The 15,663-nt window shown below is 52.3% G+C and overlaps 1 protein-coding gene across 8 annotated transcripts in view; it reads right to left on the minus strand.

Moving 5' to 3' along the window:
- Nucleotides 1-15,663, minus strand: part of AHDC1 (AT-hook DNA binding motif containing 1) — a 63,407-nt gene that overhangs the window by 28,891 nt on the left and 18,853 nt on the right. Inside the window, exons 1-2 of one of the 8 annotated variants that reach the window (XM_023529201.1) lie at nucleotides 10,473-10,482; nucleotides 3,974-3,980 (exon numbers count right to left, since the gene is read on the minus strand). The exons of 6 other annotated variants lie outside the window; for them this stretch is intronic. The gene's annotated coding sequence lies outside the window, so the exon portion shown is untranslated. Of the gene's footprint in view, nucleotides 1-3,973; nucleotides 3,981-7,869; nucleotides 10,108-10,472; nucleotides 10,483-15,663 lie in introns of those variants that run through there. One more of the 8 variants, XM_011357704.2, reaches the window with a different exon arrangement.

Raw genomic sequence — 15,663 nt, forward strand, 5'->3', positions numbered from 1 at the left:
GCTAGTGGTTGCATAAACTTGTGAATATACTGGAAATCACTGAATTGTAAACTTTAAAATGGTGAATTTGAGGTGGCTCCATAGTGTAATGGTTAGCATGTCTGCTTTACATGCAGAAGGTCCTGGGTTTGCACCCCAGGTGGAGCCACAGACCATACCCTGGGTGTGCCAGGCCCCTGGTGCGCCAGGCCCCCAAGTGCACGGGGGGGGGGGGGGGGCAGGAGGGGGCTGAGGTCTGCATCAGCTCAGTGTGGTGTTGTCAAGCGAGATGTCACTAATTGTCTGAAGGAACGGGCTGAGGCAGCTCTTAACTGCTTCTGTGCCACCAGAGACACCTTGGCTGCCTGGCCCCATCCCCCGGGCCTCCCAGCATTCCAACGGGCCAGCTTGTTGGTAGGGGGAGTGCTGGCCCAGCATAATTCCTGCCTCCCTTGCACTGAACCCCCACATACTTTGGCTCCCAACACTTATCTTTGCCCAACTTGGAACCTCCCACCTACAAGCTAAATTCTTAAGTCCCTGGAACCATTACCTCCAAATCACTGGGCCCATAATACTCCTTATAGTCCAGAACGGCCCCTTTGGCCTGCAAAAGCCTTCCCAGCTTCCCCAATATCTCCTCCTCCTCCTCCCAGAAGTCAGGGGTTCTGGTACAAGGTGTATAGATTGCAGAAGACAGACTTCGGGTTCTTCTGATCTTGGGGGTGGGAGGACTCCTATAAGGGAAGGCCTAGAGCATCTTTCTGTGCAACACTCTATTCTCAGTCACACTAGAACCAAAGACCTGAATGGAGCCAGGAAACCTGATTTCTAGCTTAAACTATTCCACCTACTTGCTGCACGACTTTTGACAAGGTGCTTTCCTTCCACGGGCCTCTCTTCTCATCTATCATCCATCCTAAACATATAGTAGTGCCTATTCTGAGCGAGGCCATGTCTGGAACCCCTGCCCAGAAGTACTCCCAATCCAGTGGGTGAGAAAGGCTCATAATACTAGGTGAAAACAATCAGAGATCCACCAGATAAGATATTCCATAAAAAACATGGATCAGTCTGGTACACCATAAACAGTACAGTGGACAGCAGCTGGTGTTAGTAGTAGTACTGGTACTGCTGTTATTACAGAGGGTCACTAAAAGGGTGTAGGTAATCAGAAAAAAAGGTTGGGGTGGGGAGATCAGTTCTGGAAGGCTTCCTGCAGAGAGCAGTACCTGGCAAGATTTAAACACGTGGGCAAGAAGGCTGAGTGCTCCAGGAGAGAGGAGAAGTCTTGTGAGGTTCAAGGGGAAATGAACTGTAAGGTCTCAGGGGCTGTAAGTTCAGCCCCTCCCAAAGCAGGAAGGGCGAGGCCTTCAATGGTCTCCCCACCCCATAGGCTGGCCCTGCCTCCTCCTCCACCCACTGCGCCTCGGGATCACAGGAGAGCTATGCCTGGGAGCGGGTAGGCAGCTCGTGGGCAGGGCTCCTGGAGATTGGTAACACCTGGAGTGACGTCACAAGGGGCGGGGTCACAGCTTCGGGAGCACCCCTTGCCCCAGGCCTCTGCCCCCAGACCCCTGCCCCACGTCCGCAGCACAGGTCCCCAGGAGGGGGCGCTCAGGCCGCCTCACCGCCCTCAGGTGGCGGGCGGGGCCGGGGCGCTGTCTGTGGGCGGGGAACTGGGCGCGGAAACAGGGGATCCCCCAGAGACAGCCCGGCCCAGCCCGGGGCTGGACGCGTACAAAAGGCGACTTGTTCTTTCTTGGGATGCCTGCGCCTTCTCAAACATACCTTACAGTCACACTCCGGGGACAGCTACACCCACATACGGCCGCACAAAGTCCGCCTGCATGAAGAGGGGGCTATCGCCAGCCCAAGGCGTCGGAGTTAAGAAGCTTGCCCCAGCCACCTGCTGCCACAGACTCAACACCATTCATGTGACCCCAAGTGACCTGCATATTCCCACTGCCTCATGCACGGCTCTGGGGACACTGACCCAGTCAGTCTCATAACTACCCTCTCCCTCCATCTGTAGCTGCTCACCAACTCCTGCTCTAGAGTCAGACCAGCTTCAGTGTGGGTTCCACAGTGTGTGGCCTTGGCACACAATGAAGCTCATTAAGGGTTACTTTTTACCAAGCACTTATTCTGTAACAGTCCTTGCCATTACTCTTTTATGGTGAGTACTATTAAACCCATTTTGTGGTTAGGGAAACTGAGGCTTAGGTTAAATAGCTTGCTTAGGTAGTAGCAAGGAATTGAACCCAAGTTAAGCTTGACTTCAGAGGCCATGTTCTTCCATGTATTATCTCTGCTTCCTATCACCACCTTACACCCTAACACCCCACCACACATGTAACTACAGACCCCAAAGCCATCTCAGTCAAGGTGTAATCCTCCACCCCAAACACATCTGTGTCACAGTATAGTATAGTATCAGGCAGTTTCTCTCACTAACCAGTGTGTGAGCTGGAGGCGGGGGGGTGGGGGTGGGGGAGTCTTCTACCTCTAAGCTTCAGAGTCATTATAAATGGGGCACACAGAGTGAGAGCAGGGCCAGAATGGGCCACCTCTAACCTCTCCAGCAGGCTCACCTCCACCTCTCCCGACCCCAGAATGACAAAGCACTGACATATTGGCTGGGGCGCCAGGCCTGCAGCTCTCTCTGACCCCTTGGGCCAGGACCCTCCTCTAGTCCCCAACCCCTGTTGGGAACAAGTCGAAACAAACTCTTTCCTGGGGATGTCAAAGCACCTTTCCTAGGGGAGGCGGCTCTGTGATCCCCTTAGCCTGGCTAGGGAGAAGGATCGGGTTACTCTTTCCCCAGCTGTGCCTGGACTCCTTGGGGCTGACCTTTCACCTTATCCAGGCCAGGACCCAAAGGGGGCCAGAGTCCAGCTCTCACCTCCTGTTAACCCTCTGAATTCCTCATCTTTCCATTCTGGAGCCCCTGCCAGGGCCCCAGTGGGTCTCAGGAAGCCCAGCCGGGCATGCCAACCTTTTCCTACCCTTCCATCCTGGGGTCTGGTTTCCCAGAGGGCTTTACAGAATGTTCCTCCCTGCCCCCTGCCCAAGATGCCCTGCCCTGCCTGGATCAGATACCTCCGCCCAAGCAGCTGAAAATGACCTGGGCTATTTTCGCTCTGGGATCACGTTGCAAACTCCCCCTTGAGCTGGCAGCTTCCCATAGCCCTGGACTATTGCCCCCCACTCATCCCTCACCCAGAATCACTACCTTAACAGAACAGGAGGGCTTTTAGAGACCACTGGCCTAAGCTCCTCAGATGGGGAGACTGAGGCCATGAGTCAGGCACAGGGCTGGGCAGGGAACCAGGCTTCCTGGGTCACCGCCCAGGTCTCCTTCTACTGTCTAACACAGCCTGCTCTGTACCCTAGATCTCACCCAGCCAAAAACTCAGCCGACCTCCTCCAAGCACCAGAAAGTCATACTGGAGGTTACCCACAAGCCTCTGTGCTGCCTTGCATGTCAGAAACTGCTTCTACCACACTCTTTGTTTAGAATTGGGACCAGGTCTGTACCTGTATCACAACTATGTAGACCATGGGAACATTCTGAATGGTGCAAACTGGGAGGAAAGACAGGGAGACTGAGGCCAGAAGGAATAGGAGGTAGTTTCAGATTTCCTGAGGTTTATATTGCACAATACTTCCAAGTTCCCAGCAGCCCCTAGCCCCAGCTTCTTGGTAACTTGCCCCCCCCTTCCATTCTTACAAACCCAGCCCTCTCTAAGCCCCTGCCCCTCCACCTCAAGCTCCAGCCCTCCTGGGCAGGAATGTGACTGGTCAGGTCTGAGCTGACCACAAGAGTGGCTATAAGGCAACGGAGCCCCCCCCCCACATCCTCCCATCCCCCCAGCCAGGGGGAGCTCACATACCAAGGCAAGGTGAGGAGAGGGGGACCTGTTTTAACCCTTCGCAGCCAGGCTTTTGGGGTGAAAAAGAGGGGTACTCTACTTCCAATGGCCACTCCTACAGGAGTGCTGCCAGGTGGGGGAGAACAAGCAGAGTCTACTTCACCGAGAGGTGACAATACCCTCCACTTGTCTCTATTAAGAAAAATTAGACTTTATTTACCACTCCAACTGTTTAATCTCATCTCCCATGACATTTGGAAAAAGTCATGAGATGGTGCTGAGGGGAGAAGGAAAGGAGGCATCATGAACCCCAACCTCAGGAGCCCCTAGTCTGATGGGAGAAATACAACCTTGCCCTGGGGAGTCTGATGGGGGAGACCAGGCAGAGACCGGGACAAAGAGCTGAGAGCAGAGAGAGCATGGAGCTGCGCAGAAGTGGGAGGAAGCCAGGGCAGAAGCAGAACAAGCCAGGTGGGGTCAGATCGGGCAGGCTTCCCAGAGGCCCCTCGGCCCAACACCCCTCCCCCCAGGCTGTGGAATCTCGGGGGTCAGGGCTGAGGGACAGCCCCGCCCCCTGCTCCCCTCGGGCTCAGGAATTCCACCAGCCAAGGGAGGGGGGCCTGCTTCGGCCTCAGTCCAAGTTGGCTCCCACTGGACCAGGAACTACAGCTCTTCCTCGGTCCCCCACCCCCACCCAAGCCGCTGGGCTGGCCCCCGGCCCCCTCCCCTCCCCCTCCCTGGCTGGCACGGTGTGTGCCAGGCGCTGGCAGAAAACAAACCCGCCGGGGTGGGTTTGCAGGGAGCGGGGTAACCTTGACACAGTTGCGGCAGTCGCTAATGGCAGACACACACTCCGCCTGTTCTGGGGGGACTGTTGCCGTTGCTAGGAAACCAGCAGCCGCGTGAATGGAAATGGGTCAGTAAACCTGGGGAGAGATAGTGTGACACTCGAACCACTGCAGCTGCTCCAGCCCACACCGAAATCCCTCCTCTTCAATATTTATCACTCCCGCCTGGGCCCTCAGCTCCTGCCAGACCCTGCACCAGCCGGGCCCTCAGCGACCACCCCCCTCACAAAGGTTTGACAGGGTAGGGGGAAGAAAAAAGATGGGGGTTGCTTATCCTCTCCTTGGTGGGGAGGCAGGCGGGATGGAACTGGTTCTGGAGGAGATTGAACAGGAAACAGTCTAATCCCGTGGTGGGGAAGGGGTTAAAAGGTCAATTCACGCCTGTTCCTGACTTAGGCACTGTGGTAAAATTACTGCAAGTGTGAGTGTGAACAGGCTTGTGCTGCCTGCTTGCCTACCTGCAGAGGGACTGATTAAGCCAGGAGACCTTCCTCCCAGTGTATAAGCTATGGAGGGGGAAGAGGCACCCAAAACATGGCAAGGATTTGCTCACAGCCTGAAAACATCCTCCTGTACAACCCAGCATGCCCCCAATATAGCCCAAGGCTTCCTAACAGCCAGAATTGATGCCCCCAAGACAATCAGCACCCCAAATGGACAGAAGCTACCCACTGCCTTACAATACCATTCTGTACAGACACATGCACCCCAAACAGCCATTCACCGTTCAGAAAACCCTGACATCCCGACATAGATACCTCCACAAAGAACATGACAACTGCAATTCAGAACAGTGCAGCTCAGCTCAACACCTATGAACAAGCAGTAAAATCTAGGCACAGGCAAGACTTCACCGTCTCGTCCGACTGTGCTGAATCTTCCACCACTTTCCCACAAGGCAGAAGCCTCTCCACACAGCCTGCTCTAACTCAGAGCCTGGTTCTCTGGTTCATCTGTTTCTTTCTCCCTCTCAATGCCAGCTTCCTTGTCGTGTACACACCCCAATATACTGCCCCTGCAATCACTCTTCTGGACATACCATCCCACAAACTCGATGCCTTGTGCACCACACCCCCAATTCCCTGGAGGCTGACTGGTCACTGACACACACATTCCCTTCCCCTAGAAGCCAGAAGTCTCACAGCCCCGCCTGAAACAAGCTCTTGTTCTTAGGCACAGGCCTTGCTACTGACAACAGAGACCCTGGAAATCAGCAGTACCACTCAGTTGGGTGACATGCCCCCTTCACCCACCACAATCTCAGCCAGTATCTCCAAAGGGTGTGTCCTAGAAAGGGAGGCACTCCAGCCTGGGGGGGGGGGGCAGGATACCTCAACAGGAATCTCCCAGCTGACTCGGTTCTGTGTGCTCCTATCTCCTAGGATACATCAGTCAACACAGACTCAGAGCCTGTCAGAGCTGGAAGGTGCCTTAGGGAGTCACTAATCCAGTCTCCTCCTCTATGCAGGAGGAAACAGAGAGGAAGCAGACTGCCCAAAGTCACACAGCCCAACTGCTGCTTCTAGCCCCTCAGTGATAGCCCTTTATGGGTTGAAGACAAACCGTGAAGGGGGGTACGGTTAGGGGGAGGTGGGACTGGATTAGTTGGAGAGGGAGTCTGCAGTCCTAAAGAGTTTGAGAACTGCCCAGCAGTGCATTCAGAGACATGGGCACCTGGCAGCCCTGAAATCTGGGCCACATAAATTCTCTCGAATCTGAGCTTTGCCAAAATGATCTAGTGGATACTTATCCCTACTCCACTTCCTATCACAGGGCACCAGAGAGCTACCTCCTCAAACCAAAGACACAGGAAGATTGCCTGGTTCCGGGCCTTGAATGTAAATTCTAGGGGATCTCTGCCTTTTGTTATTTAAATAGATCTCTACCAGGAAGCCTTGGGGATGCTTGTGAAAGAGATTTTCTACTAGTAAGTTTTTATTCAACTCCATTTTGCAGAAAAACAAATTGAGGCTCACAGAGGTGGGGTAGTTTGCTCAAGTTCACATAGACAACAAATGGAGCCTTGAGTTCCTTCCACAAGTTCCTACACAAGGAAGGCCAATCCAATAGGAAACAGGGAGAACTAGGGGGTGGGAGGGAGGGAGGGTAGGAGTTGACACAGGCCCAGGCCCAATATCCTGGGCTGGGGGGGAGCCAACAGGCATCAGAATTTGAATCTGGGTGTCTAGGTTCCACCCCCACCCACTCTAACAGTGGTGGAGTGAAAGGTCAGCATGGAGATGGGAGGGAGAGGAAGTGGAATTCCATCAGCCTCTCAGCCAGCCTGGGCCATGCCCCAGGGAGCGGGGCCAGGGGCTGCCCCAACTTCCCCCAGCCCAGAGCTCTCTGCCAGCCACCCCACTCTCCCACTGGAAAAGAAGGATCATTATGAGGGGACCCGGTCCCCTCACTGGGCCTCAGTTTCCCCATTTGTACTAAGAGCTAGCTTAGCAGGATTTCTAAAGGCCCTTTCAGCTTTAACATAGCATCGTCACCAGTCTTAGTTCCCAGTCCCTAGCACAAATTCAGAAGTCTCTCCCCAAGTCTGAAGCTAGCAGAGAACTACATTAAATGTGTTTAATGAATAAATGAACACTCAATAAAAACGTCTTTCAATCCTCCCAGCCTGAATGAGGCACTACTTACCTTGGGAAGCCAAATTTTACAGGAGAGGAAGGGGATTCAGATACTTTACTTTGAATGGGGCTATGTTACACAGGTGCACTTTATTTCTGTGTGCTAACTGCTTTACTTACGCAACTTTAAGCCCGGCAACAAAGCCATGGTCTACCTACTATTATCTAGTTTTTCAGATGAGCAAAGGGACTACGGAGTGAAGGGACTTGCTCAAGGTCACACAGCCAGTGAGTAGCAGAGAAGGGATTCTCACTGTATCTATCCCCACTGCTTTTGTATAACATGGTGAGGGTGTGCTGGGTTGGGGCAGGAAATGAGACTGAACAGAGACCATTGGCAAGGGCCATCCCAGGAGGGGGAGGTGCCTGCAGAATTGCCAAACGGCTCATCAGTTTGCAGAGCACCAAATGGTACTGGAACTAGCAAAGTTGTAGGCAAGCGTCCCTCCCCCTCCCCCACAAAGGGCAGAGTAGACCTCTTTCCCTCCCCCAACCCACAGTGCCAAGAGAGCGCCCTGAGAAGTCACTTACCTACTCCCCTGGATCTCAGGGCTCCTGTAAAAGGAAGCCCCCTCCCTCCCGCGTGCCCTTTTCTGGACTTCGGGACCTGCAAGGTGCTGAGCCACCCTTAAAGAAAGCTGTAGCCGCCGTCCAGAAAAATTGTCCAGGGTTTTTCCGTCACGTCCGCCCCCTACCAGCTCGGCAGTTGCGGGGGGGGGGGGAGCGCGGTGAGGGGTTGTTGGGAGAAGACTGCCTCGCCTCCCTCACAGAAGCCCTGAGAGGCCTCTTGGTGGAGGCTCTCTCTGGTCCGTTGGCCCAGCTGTTCTCGGCCCGAACGGTCCGCCCCCGACTTTTCCTGCCGCCGCCTCTCGGGCTACCTGGCAGGTCTGCGCTGCACCCTGATCCCTGCCACCCCCGCCCCCCTCCCAAATGAGGCGGCCGAGCTTCTGACTCCTGGAGGAGGTGACGGGCAAGAGGGAAACCAGGCGGCTGGGGGAGGGGCGTCGCCTGCACCTGGCCCCTCTCCGACGTCCAGGCCGGGAGGGCGGGACTGGACCCCCGCCAGACCCGAAAAGAGTGGCCGGGGGGGAGGGGAGGTGTGCTGCCTCCTCTCCCGCAGTCTGGGGCGGGTAAGAAGATCTCCCCCCACAACCCTCGAGGCCGAGGCACCCCTTCACGAGCCGCGCGCTCAGCCCGCTCCCCGGGCCGGCCGCGCTCTCCAGCTGCAGGAAATTCCAGAAGCTCTCCATCATCCCGGCGCAGCGCGCAGCCCGGGCTGCCAAGGCTCCCCGAAGGAGAGCCACATGCCGGCCGGCCGCGCGGCCCGCCCTCGCCCCCCCTTCTACCCTGTCCGGGCAGCCACGTCGGGCCGGGCGGGGGCCCGACTGGCCGCCCCTTCCCGCGCCCCGGGCCCGGCGGAATGCGTGGCAGCCCCGGCCGCGGGCTATTTTGAGCGGGAGTGAAGCGGCCCAGCCTCGGTGTTTTCGGCTTTTTCCTGGCCGCCGGCCCGCCAGCCCGGGCCCTCGGCTGCCCGCGGATTGGGGGGTGGGGTCACGTGGCGGGGCGAATTGGGGGACGTCGCGACCCGGCTCGGGCTCGGGCCCAGGCCCGGGAGGCGTCCGGCGGCGGTCCGGACCTGCGCTCTCCGCCGAGGCCCGGCGGGCGGATTATTAATAGCGTGCCTGGCTCCCGCTGCGGCTCCAAGGCGCCCGCTACCTGCGCGCCCCTCCTCTGAGCACAGGCGGCCAGGGCACTCCCTCCTCAGCGACGCACTCAGGCCTCACTGGATAGCGCCATGGTGCACCGGTGGCCAATCACCGGCCTCGATTTCCTTACCTGTAAATTGGGAATGAGCCACCTGGCTTTAAATGGTGGATTCCAAATAAAGGTTTTGCTTGCTGTGTGCCTCTCCTTGGGCAAAACGCCTTCTCTTTATGAGGCCTTCCATTTGTAAAATGAGAGGGTCTGAGAGGACTTTCTAGGGGATGACTCCCTTATATTTGAATAAAGCATTTTCATTTACAATCCTTTGGAGCTTAGTGACTATCCAAGTGCCACTATTGAGCACTTGAATTATAAGACTCCCATAAAATAGGTAATAATCCCTTTTTGTCGATGAGGTAACAGATTCAGGAAGGTTAAGTTACCTGCCAAAGGTCACACGATGTCAGAGTCAGATAAACTCTGGCTCCAGAGTCTGAGTTAACTACTGAACCATAGTACCCTGAGAAAAGCGGGACAAACACTGCCCCCTTTTTATAGAGGGGGAAAAGGCTCAAAGTGTGATTTGCCCAAAGTTGCCTTTGCCCAGTTAGCGACAGAACATCCAACAAAGATCTTCCAACTCTTAGTCCAATGTCCCGCTGCAGCCTTCTGAATCTGTTCAGTTCCTGTTCTGGAGCAGCAAGTGAGGACCCCAGGATAGGGGTCTAGAAATGGGCACACAGGCACTATCCCCATGGGCACCAAACTGTATCTAGGGCTCTGGAGATCACCCTCTGCTCCCAAGGTCAGACCCAGATTCCTGGGCCCGCCGGGGTTCACTAATCCACCAAATTCTAGACTTAGCCAAACCTCAGCCATGGGGGTGGGGACATCTGGGGGTGAAGAAAGATGGCATGCAGGGGTAACAGCCTTGGACAAGGCCTGGAGTTGTTTCCTGCCCCCACGCCCATTCCTCCAAGCAAGGAAGCACAAAGGTTGGCAGGCCCCCCACTCCTCCCCGGAAACCTGGCAGTTTATTTCTGTCTCTGGGCCCCCTGTTTCCACAGAGTCAGTCCAGGAAGGCTGGCAGCAGCTGGCTTGGAGGGGTGGAGCTCCTGCTCCCTCAAGGGTCCAGCTGCTACCCTGCCCCAACCCCACCTGCCAGGCCAGACTACACTCCAGAGTAAGAGGTGACATTGGGATGAAGGAGGGAGGAGTTGGAGGCCAGTTGGTCAGGACTCCAAGGGAGGGACCCTCCCTCCCCACCTCTTCACCCAGAGCCTAGATGCTCTCACAGGGTGAGTCAGTCTATACCCAGTTCAAGTCGGCTAAGAGTATAACCTCTGATGTGTCCAACTCTATTTATTCCAGATCATTCTGGCTCATGATGCCTCTGGATCCTGGTCTTAAAGAAATGCCTGCTTCTAAACCTGTGCTGCCCAATTTAGTAGAAACTAGCTATTCAACACTGGAAATGTGGCTAGTTGAAATTGGGATGTGCCTTAAGTATAAAATATACACCAGATTTTGAAGTCTAAATATGAAAAACATGTAACTCAATAATTTTTATGATTATATGTTGAAATAATTTAAATATATTGAGTTAGATAAGATATATTATTAACATTAATTCACTCATTTCTATTTACTTTGTTTAACGTAGGTACTAGAAAATTTAGATTACACATGTGGCTCCCATTACATTTCTATTGGTAAGTGCTGTTCTAGATCATATGGTGCTCTGACTTAGGACCAAGACTTTGCCTCCTCTAGATCAATATCTGTGTGGCTTTAGCTCATCAACTTCCCCATACCCTGACCGCACAGCCTATGTGTGTGTCTAAATCTCAACACCCCACCCCAGCCTTCTGTGAATTTAGGCTCAGCCCAAGAGTATGGCTTAGTCTGCTTTAAACCACTGTCTAGTACATTTCTTGTTCAACAATTCCCCATATCCAGGTCCCAGAAAGAGTGTGGGCTCTAGAATACCTTCCATGTCACCAAGTCTAACACCCCAGCCTTGTTTGCTTACAGAGTACCGTCTAGTAAGATTTAAGATCTGGACATCCTCAGGAGAGGTTCTAGATCAGGGGTTAGCAAACTATGGCCCAAGGGCTGAATCCAGCCCATCTGTTTTTATACTTCGAGTTTAATTGGAATGCAGCCATGCTTATTCCTTTACACATTGTCTATGACTGCTTTCAAGGCATAATGACAGAATTTGAGTACTCATGACAGCAATCAAATGGTCTACAAAGCCTAAAATTTTCACTGACTCTGCAAAAAATTTGCCGACCTGTTCTAAGGGACCAACTAGTCCAACCCACAATAAATCTAGATTCCAGCCTGAGACTGTGGCTAGTCGAATCTAGATCACCTTCTGCGAGATGATAGTGATAACCAAGATCTAAACCAGAGCTGAACATGGACCCCATGCTGCTTGGGTTCCAGATTCTGTTCTGATCTCAGGGGATGGGCCCCAGTTCTCTTCTCTGAGATGGAAAAGGTGTCTCCACTTCTGAACTCCCCTAAAGAGATCAATGCCCACTGGCCCTACTCAATGGCCTTGGGAAGAAGAAGGAAGGGTAGAATCCAGAGACAGCACTGAAGGCCAAGTCAAAGAGTCAGGGGTAATCCCTTTCCTGCCAAGGGTGCAGAACCCTATCAGGCCAAGAAGACAGAGTAGCCCCATACTCCGCCTCTTCCCAGGAGGCTCCTGAGTAGGTCACTTAGCTGGGAGTCATGTGGGACAGATAACCAACTCCTTAGGAAGCTAGACCAGAGGGTTCCAAATGACTCTTCACCTCCAATCTTGCCTGATGCCTACCACCTCAGGACTGAGTGACACCACTTGTCCTTTCCCACAATTTACCTCTAGCTCTGCTTCTCCATGACTTTCCCTGAAAATCCTCCCACATCTGCCCCCTCCCTGCCATTTCTCCTTCCCCTATCCTAAAATTCCTAGCCTTAACCTTCCATCTCCCTAGGCTTCCTCAGTTTCCTCATCTGTAAAACAGAATAATAATGGTACCTACTTCATAGAGTTGTTGTACAGACTTAACAAGATCATGAAGTATGTCACTCTGCCCAGCACATGACCCATAATAAGCATGTAATAGTAACTGCTATTTTTATTACTATTGATCATCTAGCTTGGTTCCATGGATTTTGGCAGATTTGTAAACCTCATAATATTTTAACCAAAACTTGTTTTTGTATTTTTCTGAAGAGAAGGCCATGGCTCTCATCAAAATGGATCTTCTCAAAATGGATCCTTAGCCCAAATAGTGAAAGAAAAAAAAAAAAAAAGAGGGAGCTTTAGTTCAATCCAAATGAGGAAACAGAAGCACAAAGAAGGGAAAGGACTAAGCCAGGGTCCCTCAGAAAATATGAGGCAGGCCCGAGGCTAGCACTCAGGAGTATTGTCTCCCAGGCCCCACTTTTCCTCTAGGTCAAGCTGTCTCTACAATTTGACTTCATCATATCTCGCCTACCCAGCTGTGACAGCCCCCTAGTGGGCTCCCCATCTCCAAATGCCTCCACTGAATCTCCTCCACCCAGTGTCAGATTCGTCTTCCTCAAATCTCATTCTCATGACACTGTGTCCCTGTTCCCTACTGCTGATGACAACATCAAGGCTGAGGTCTTTAGCCTGACATTCAAGAGCCTTTACAACCAGCTCTGGCCCCCACCAACCTCCTCGCTGTTCCCTCTTGTCTGGTCAGTGGAGCTGACTTCTTCCTCTCCTCTCTCTCCATCCCCAGTCTCCACACCACCCACACAATCACTCAGTTCTGGACAGATTCTGCCCCTTTGCTCAATCACACAGTGTCTCAAGCCTAGGCTGCTGCCCCCGCTCTGCCCTTAGGGTTGCCCCTGGGTCCAGCCACTCTCTGAGCTCACCTAGATCAGGCCCTGGTGGGGTATGCTGACTGAAGCTCCGGCTCCTGGAAGCAAGCCTCTGCCCCTGCTCTCCAGCCCAGAGCCACCCCTCAATACTGACCCACCTTAGCCACTGCCCATATGCTCTTGGGTTAACCTGTCTCTCCTGTCCCCTAGACTTTCAGGAACACTACTTTCATCATAGGGAGTCAGTTGGTACAGCACTATCCTCAGTCATGACTCCTGGGTCAGATTTTTCTCTTTGAATCTCAATGTGCTCATCTATAAAATGGGGACAGCAATATCTGTGCCTTATTTGATTATCATAAAGGATAAATGCCTTATAAACTGGAAGGTACTTTTTAAAAATAAAACCTGCTATACAATAATACCAACATTAGCCTCTATAAGTTTTTTTTAAAAAACTGCAACGACCCTGCAACCTTGGTACTCCTTAACCCTTTCCCTATTTCATTTTCCTCTTTGGCACTTATCAGCATTTACAAACTGTAGATTTTACTTATTTTTGTATTAACTGTCTATTTCACCCTCTTAATGTAAGCTCCTTGAGGGCAGGGATTTTTATTTACTTTGTTCTCAGATCTGGGCCCTGGAAAAGTGCCTGACACCAACTGTGCACTTGGTAGTTGAGGAATGAATGAATGAATGAATGAATGAGTGCTTACTATGTGCCAGGCACTGTGCTAAGCACCCCTCACAGATCATCTCATCTTAGGAGACAGGTACTTTCATTACCCTTCATTTTGAAAATGAGACCTCGAGTGGCTCACCGTGATCACAGGGTAGGAAGCAGCTTGGTTAGAATTTGACTCCAGGGCCTGCCCTCTTATTCACTATAATCTATTCCCTGTCCAGATGGGGGGTTATATCTATTTCTACATTAGCTAAGCCTCTTGAATCTGTCCCCCTCCCTATCTCCTTGGGGCTGTTACTCTCCCTATGCACCTGAGGCCACCAGCCCTCCCAACCCTCATTCTGACTTCTCAGCCATTTCTTCCCACTTCTCAGCCCAAAGCCACGCGGCTCATTCTTACCTCAGGGCCTTTGCTGATGCTGTGTGCTCTGCCTGGAATGCACTGACTCCATCTCTTTCAACTCTGCCCATTTCTCAAGACCCACCTCTTCAGGAAGCCTTGCCTCCAAGTCTTCACTTGCTCCCTTCCCTGAGCTCATGCCTTGTTTACTGCTGAGAAAACCCACTGGGAGAGCATATGCCGACTTGGTCCATTCCCTCGTTGTTTCCTGAATTTGAAGTGTTGCCCTCCTCTGTCCTCCTGGCCAGGTCTCTCCCTCCTTTCTCTGCTAGATCACTGCTCCCACCCTATGACACCCCTTATCGAGTTTAAAAAGCTCTGTCACTAAGAGCCTCGCTTTTAAGTCTCTCAAATTTCAGCTCCACCCTCTACTAGCTGTATTTCTTTAGGTGTGTCACTATACCTCTCTGAATCTATTTCCTATCTGCAAAATGTGGATAGTATAAGCACCTGCCTCATGAGCTGATGTGCCTGGCACATAGCGAGCACTCAAAAAATATCAGCCTGTTATTTCTTCTACAGCATTTTATCGTGTTGCTCATCCTCATTCTAAAGCTTCAGCCTCCTCTCTTCCTCCTCCCTGAACAGCCCCCTCCTCCAGAATATAACTTATGATAATAATAATGCTAACACGTATCGACTGCTTATTATCTGCAGCCAGTAGAAACGTCTGGCACCCATCAGGTGCTCAATATTGCTTACTGAATAAATGAACTAACTAGTTGAATCCTTAAAACATCTTATGCGGAGGGGCACTATTATTACACCCATTTTACAGACAAGGAAATCAAGGCCCAGAGAGGGTAACTGACTTGTCATGGCTAAGATTTTTTTTTTTTGATGGTTAAGATTTAAACCCAAGCAGTCTGACTCTAAAGCTGAGACTCTCACTGGCCTCCTCATCTTCATTATTCCCATGCGGCTCTGCTCCAATGCCAACACCCAGAGCAAAACTTTTTCTTTCTCCAGAGGTTGGACCTTAGCATCTGGAAGGATGCTCACTGAGCCCCTGCTCCAGAGCTCAAACCCTTCACATTTTATCTTACTGGAGCTCCACAAAACCCTATGGAATCAGTGTCACATTATTTCCCCTTGACAGATGAGGAAACTGAGGCTCAGAGAAGAGTCAAGTAACTAGGTCACACAGGATTCAAAGCCCAAACTCTTTGAACTGCATCACGTTTTGTGATGTTTTTCTCCCACTCTTATACAATTGTTGATAACTGTTCACACACATTTGCCTTGTTTTTGCAGTTAGACAGCAAGCTCTCAGTGGGCATGGTCTGAGGCCAACCATTCCATGTCCCCGCCCCATCCCCACCCCAGCCAGCACTGTAGCAGCATAGGCCATACTCCACAGAGGCTTCCTAACTGCTGATCTGTGCCTCTCAGCCAGGCACACTCTGAAACTCATCTGCTCCCCCCACAAAGCAGACCTTGATTTGTAGGCTGTGTCTGCCCAATCAGACTTGGAGTTGGTGAAGGCAGAGCTGGAGCTCCCCTTCAACCTGACGAAAGGCTCCCCAAAGATATCATATCTCCCACGAACCCAGCCCATCTCCCACTTAGAGTTCTAAGGAGGCAGAATAGCCTGGTATTTCAGAACAAGGACTCTGGATCCCAGTGTTTCAAGTTCAAAGGCTGGCTCCACCAGGTACTGGCTGTGTGACCTTGGGCAAGTCAC

This window comes from Pteropus vampyrus, unplaced genomic scaffold (assembly GCF_000151845.1).
Source record: "Pteropus vampyrus isolate Shadow unplaced genomic scaffold, Pvam_2.0 Scaffold36, whole genome shotgun sequence".
NCBI lineage: Eukaryota > Metazoa > Chordata > Mammalia > Chiroptera > Pteropodidae > Pteropus > Pteropus vampyrus.